A 7,021-nucleotide genomic window follows, 5' to 3' on the forward strand; every position below is an offset into this window, starting at 1 on the left:
CTCAGCTTGGTCACTGTTGGTATGTAGCAGAGCTACTGATTTGTGTACATTAATTTTTATCTTGAAATTTTGCTGAATTCATTTACTAATTCCAGGAGATTTTTGGATATGTCTTTAGGGGTTTTCTAAATACAATCATATCATCAGCAAACAGTGACAGTTTGACTTCCTCTTTACTTATTTGGATATCCTTTATTTCTTTCTCTTGTCTGATTGCTCTGGCTAGGACTTCCAATAATATGTTGAACAGAAGTGATGAAAGTGGGCATCCTTGTTCTGTTCCAGTTCTCAGAGCGGGGAATGTTTAAAACGTTTTCCCATTCAGTATAATGTTGGCTGTGGGTTTGTCATAGATGGCTTTTATTACCTTAGGGTATATATCTTCTATGCCAATTTTGCTGAGGATTTTAATCATAAAAGGATGTTGGATTTTGCCAAATGCTTTTTCTGTGTCTATAGAGGTGATGATGTGATTTTTGTTTTTAATTCTGTTTATGTGGTGTATCACATTTATTGACTTGCGTATGTTAAACCATTCCTGCATCCCTAGTATGAAACCCACTTGATCATGGTGGATTATCTTTTTGATATGCTCTTGGATTTGGTTCAGCAGTATTTTGTTGAGGATTTTTGCATTTATGTTTCTCAGGTATATTAATCTGTAGTTTTCTTTTTTTGTTATGTCCCTTCTTGGTTCTGGTATAAGGGTTATACTGACTTCACAGAATGGTTTAGGGAAGACTTCCTCTTTCTCTATCTTTTGGAATAGTTTCCATAGGATTGATACCAACATTTCTTTGAATGCCTGATAGAATCCTTCTGGTCCCGGACTATTTTTACTGGCATTTATTTTTATTTTTTACCATTTCAATCTTTTTTCTTGTATTAGTCTGTTCAGAGTTTCTATGTCTTCTTGCTTTAATCTAGGAGAGTTGTATATTTCCAGGAATTTATCCATTTTTTCTAGGTTTTCTAGTTTATGCATGTAAAGGTGTTCATAGAAGCCTTGAATAGTCTTTCATATTTCTGTGGTATTGGTTGTGATATCTCCCACAAAATACATATAATTTTATAAAAACAAGAGAGTAGACAAATATTTATAAGTCACCGTTTCAAAAGAGATATAATTAATGATTTCAGACAACATAGATATCAAGGGTTAAAACACAAAATGGTTAAAAAAAAAGGTTATTTTTATCATGAACACTACATTGCACAATTAAGTTATAACATTTATAGAGCTTTATGCTTTGACTAACATCAACACTTATAGTCAAAAATTATTAGGAGAAAAGGAAAAATGTGCAGAAATGCTATAGCTGCAGGAAAATTTAACAGCCTTATCTCAGGCTTTGAATGATACAAGTGGTCACTTGGTTTTTGGCCCCACATTCTTTCCCTTGAGAACTGCCTTTCTTCCAACCCTGAGAATGATTTGGTGCCATTGATCAAGAGACTGTATCTTCCCAAACAAAGCTCTGAGCAAATTTAGTGGACACTGGATGCTCCACTTCGATTCTTTGGGATTCCTTTTTGCTAGTTTTGTAAGCCCATTCCCAGCGTTTGTGTGCTTTGCCAATAAGGCTTTGCACCTGAGCCCTTCAGAGGCTGGAACTTGTGCACTGGGTCTGCCTTGTCTGCACGCAAAGCTAAAAGTGCCTGGAAGTTTTATGGCTTTCCAATCTCTCTACACCCAGGGCTTCTTTGCCCCGGGATGACATGCTCGGAGGTATAATTTATGCTCCACAGCTCCCATATCAGGTTTTGGAAACTGCTAGGCTTTTTTCCCCTTCTCTAGCTTTCCACACTCTTTTACTGTCTTCTCTCAGGAGCATGTCCTTAAGAACTCACTCTCAGTGGAATCTTTGACTTAAGATGTGAGTCTGTGAAGCTTGACCTGAGATAACACATAGCCTGAGCTGACCAATCAGAGTGGCTTATCTTTCTGTTCAAGAATTGGCCAGAGGTGGGCAATTTACCAAAAACTGGGGCAATCAAAGTCCTTTATCTTGTCTTGATTTGTGTGTTGGGAGAAAGAGTGTTTCTCTATTGCTGTGATTACAATATGTAAGGAACATATAAGCCTAGATTTCCTAGAAGCTGATCTTGTTGTTCATAGAGCCTGCCTGAGAAAAGAAGAGAGGAGCAAGCAAAACTACAAGATGAAGAAAGATAGTAATAATAAGAATTATTAATATAACAGGGATTTCCAAAACATAAACCTCAGCAAAGTCTAGATCTAGGGATTCAAATGATTACTCATCATTTGAATGGCCCCAGAGTTCCTGTGCCTTTGGGTGGTGTGACATCTCTGTGTCACCTTGTTTGGACTGATGATGATCAAGCCCTGAAAACCAGACTAGATGATGGATGTCTTGGCAGATGCCTTCGTGGATGGCCAACATTGAAGAGCAGACCTGCTTCTTTCCTTGGCACTACGTAAACAACCTTAATTAAAGAGAAGAATGGAGCCCCAAATTCCACTCCTGGTGGAATGGGGACTTGAAATAGACATTAAATTAATTTGTAGAAAAATAAACTAGGCTGTATTTCTGGTGTTTTATCATTTGAATGTGTCCTCCACATTTTATGTGTTAAAAGCTTAATACCCAATGTGGCAGTATTAAAAGGTGAGGTCTTTTAAGACATGATGGGATCATGAGTGCTTTGCCCTTAGAAATGGATTAATCCATTAATGGAGAAACAGATTAAAAGGTTAATGGATTAATGGTGGCTATACAAGAAAAGAGAGACCTGAGCTAGCACAACTAATCTCCTTGCAATATGATGCCCTGTGGCTCCACCTTGGGAATCTTCGGAGAGTCCCCACCAGCACGAAGGCTCTCACCAGATTTGGTCCCTCACCCTGAGACATCTCAGCCTCCATAACTGCACAAAATTCATTTCTTTTATTTATAAATTACTCATTCTAGGTGTTCTGTAAGCAACAGGAAATGGACTAAAACAGAAAATTGGTAGTGAAAAGTGGGGTGTTACTTATAACAAATACCTGAAACTGTGGAAGCTGCTTGAGAACTGGGTAATGGACAGGGCTGGAAGAAATTGGAAAAGTAGGCTAGAAAAACCCTGGATTCTGGTGAAGCACTAGAGGACAAGACTTTCCATAGTTTAGAAGTCCTTAGAGGTTGGTGAAGTGGTCATGACCAGAATATTGATAGAAATGTAGACAGCAAAAGGCCATCCTGATGAGACAGATGGAAACAAGGAATAAGGTGTTGGAAACTGGAGCACAGGTCACCCTTGCTACACCATAGCAAAGAACATGACTGTGTGGCTTTGTGAAAAGCTGAACTAAGAATAATAGAATAGCATATTCCATGGAAGAAATTTCTAATCAGTGAAGTGTTCAGACTGCTGTGTGGTTACTTCTAACTGCTAATGGTAAACTTCTAGAGAAAAGGGAAACTGGAAAAATTTGGAAATTTCTCAGCCTGGCCATGTAAAATAGCATTTTCAGGAGAGGAATTCAAGAGTATATTCTAGAGAGACCATTTGCTAAGGATATTGGTAGAGAGAACATAAATCACCAAGAGAATGGAAGACCCAGAAGGCATTTCAGAGATCTTCAGGACTGCCCCTCCCATTGCAGGCCTGCAGGCTTGGGAGGGCAGAGTAGTACTGGGGTACAGGTCCAGGGAGGGTGCCTTCTAGGATTGCGGCAGGCTTCTTGCCTCTGACTCTGAGCCCCACACCAGGCACAGCTCAACTGCAGCTGTGGACAGTATAAACCTTGGCGGAGTCCCCATGGTGCTCATTCTGCAGGCTTGCAGAGAGCAAGAGCTATAAGCCTCTACCCACATTTCAGAGAATATTATAGAAATCCCGGGACCTAGGCAGAGACTTATCACAGGGGCTGGAGCCACCACAGAGAGCTCCTCAGTAGAGTAATGTGCAGCTGAAATGTGCAGTTGAGGGTCCACAGAGAGTCCCCACCAGGGCAATGCCTAGTGGAGCCGTGGCCACTGCAGAGAGTCCTCACTACGATAAAGCCTAGTGGAGCCCTGGGAACAAGACTGCCACCAAGACCTCAGAGTTGTGAAGTCACCAGCAGTACACAACATCTACCTGGAGTCAGGCACTGGTCTCCAACCCAAAGGAGCAGCCATGTGGGCTACATCCAACAAAGCCATAGGAGTGCAGCTGCCTGAGGCCTTGAGGGCCCAAACCCTGCTCCAGTGTGTCCAGGAGGCAGTGTGTGAACTCAAAAGAGATTATTCTCCAACTCTAAGATATAATGTCTGTCCTACTGGGTTTTGGATTTGCTTGCGGCCTGTTATTCTTTTCTTTTTGTCTATTTCTCCCTTTTGGAATGGAAATGTTTGGCTTAATCCTTTACCACCATTATGTAAACTATAGGCTTTGCTGGACCACATTAGGATTTTGGGACTATGAGGATGGAGCGAGTGTATTTTGCATGTGAACAACAACAACAAAAAAAGAATTTTGGGGACGGGGGTGAAATACTATGGCTTGAATCTTCCTCAGATTTCACGTGTTGGAAGCTTAATTTTCAATGTATGATTTTCAATGTGTATTTTTTCTTTGAAAATTACTCTGTTTCATGTATTTCATTATAAGCAACATAAAAGAGATTAAGACATGCTGCATTTGAGTTTGTGACTAAAATTTAAACTGACTTTACTTCCTATTAACACTTGTGGGATGTGGTCAAAGGAACTTGGGAAAGCAGAACTTTACTTCAACTCCAATTCCCCACCCCTAAATTCAGTCTTCCTCCTGTAACAGGGCTATGAAGCTAGTTTAATAATTATTTTTAAAAGAAATACGTCAATTTTATGTCAAGATTTTTTTAGCTTTTGCAAACAATTTAGTAACTATATTACAATATTTATAATATAATCTTGCTCTTCTGGCTATTCTAGCTCCTTTTTTTTTCTCCCCCAGGGCCTGGGAGAACTTTTCCTTTTACTCATGTAAAACTTTATGGTCTAAACTGATTTACAACACTATTCATTGTCTTGCTACAAAATCTTATATTTGGATGCAACTGTTCATGATACCCCAGTTCTTCTTCTTCTTCTTTTTTTTAAGACAGGGTCTTGGTTTGTTGCCCAGGCTGGAGTGCAGTGGCCCTATCACAGCTCACTGTAGCCTCCTGGGGTCAAGTGATTCTCCTACTTCAGTCCCTCCCCCAAGTAGCTGGGACTACAGGCATATGCACCACCATGCCTGGCTAATTTTTGTTTTGTCTTAGAGATAGAGTTTTGCCATATTGGCCAGGCTGATCTTGAACTCATAGGGTCAAATGATCTCCCCAGCTGGGCCTCCCAAAGTGCTGGTAGAATTCAGTTGTGAACCCATCTGGACCCGGGCTTTTTTGGTTGGTAAGCTATTAATTGCTGCCTTAACTTCAGCCCTTGTTATTGGTCTATTCAAGGTTTTGACTTCTTCCTGGTTTAAACTTGGGAGGATGCAAGTCCAGGATTTATCCATTTCTTTCAGGTTTACTGGTTTATGTACATAGAGTTGTTTGCCGTAATTTCTGATGGTAGTTTGTATTTCTGTGGAATCAGTGATGATACCCCCTTTATCGTTTTTTATTGCATGTATTTGATTCTTCTCTCTTCTCTTTTTTATTAATCTGGCTAGTGGTCTATTTTGTTGATCTTTTCAAAAAACCAGATCCTGGATTTATTAATTTTTGAAGGGTTTTTTGTGTCTCTATCTCCTTCAGTTCTGCTCTGATCTTAATTATTTCTTGTCTTCTGCTAGCTTTTGAGTTTTTTTATCTTGCTCCTCTAGCTCTTTCAATTTTGATGATAGGGCGTCAATTCTAGATCTTTCCTTGCTTCTCATGTTTGCATTTATTGCTATAAATTTCCCTCTGGACACTGCTTTAAATGTGTTCCACAGATTCTGGTATGCTCTGTCTTCATTCTTGCTGGTTTTGAAGAACATCTTTATTTCTGCCTTCATTTCATTGTTTATCCAATCAACATTCAAGAGCCAGTTGTTCACTTTCCATGAAGTTGTGCAGTTCTGAGATAGTTTCTTAATCCTGAGTTCTAATTTGATTACACCGTGGTCTGAGAGACTGTTATGATTTCCGTTCTTTTGCATTTGCTGAGTGATTTACTTCCAATTATGTGGTCAGTTTTAGAGTAGGTATGATGTGGTGCTGAGAAGAATGTATACTCTGTGGATTTGGGGTGTAGAATTCTGTAAATTTCTATTAGGTTTTCTTGGTCCAGATCTGAGTCCTGGGTATCTTTGTTAATTTTCTGTCTCGTTGATCTGTCTAATATTGACAGTGGAGTGTTTGAGTCTCCCACTATTATTGTGTGGAAGTCTAAGTCTCTTTGTAGGTCATTAAGAACTTGCTTTGTGTATCTGGGTGCTCCTGTATTGGGTGCATATATATTTAGGATCTTTAGCTCTTCTTGTTGCATTAATCCTTTCACCATTATGTAATGCCCTTCTTTGTCTCTTTTGATCTTTGTTGGTTTAAAGTCTGTTTTTATCAGAGACTAGGATTGCAACCCTTGCTTTTTTTTGCTCTCCATTTGCTTGTTAAATTTTTCTCCATCCCTTTCTTTTGAGTCTATGTGTGTCATTGCATACGAGATGGGTTTCCTGAAAACAGCACACCAATGGGTTTTGACTTTTTATCCAATTAGCCAGTCTGAGTCTTTTGTTTTCAGCATTTAGCCTATTTACTTTTACGGTTAATATTGTTGTGTGTGAAATTTGTCCTGACATTTTGATGCTAGCTGGTTGTTTTGCCCATTAGTGGATGCAGTTTCTTCATTGTGTGGATGCTCCTTACCATTTGGTACAGTTTTGGAATGGCTGGTACTGGTTGTTCCTTTCTACGTTTAGTGCTTCTTTCAGGAGCTCTTGTAAGGCAGGCCTGGTGATGATGAAATCTCTGAGCAATTGCTTGTTCGTAAAGGATTTTATTTCTCCTTCACTTATGAAGCTTAGTTTGGCTGGATATGAAATTCTAGGTTGAAAGTTCTTTTTTTTAAGGATGTTGAAT

This window comes from Sapajus apella, unplaced genomic scaffold (assembly GCF_009761245.1).
Source record: "Sapajus apella isolate SASKATOON/1434 unplaced genomic scaffold, GSC_monkey_1.0 scaffold124, whole genome shotgun sequence".
Taxonomy (NCBI): Eukaryota; Metazoa; Chordata; class Mammalia; order Primates; family Cebidae; genus Sapajus; species Sapajus apella.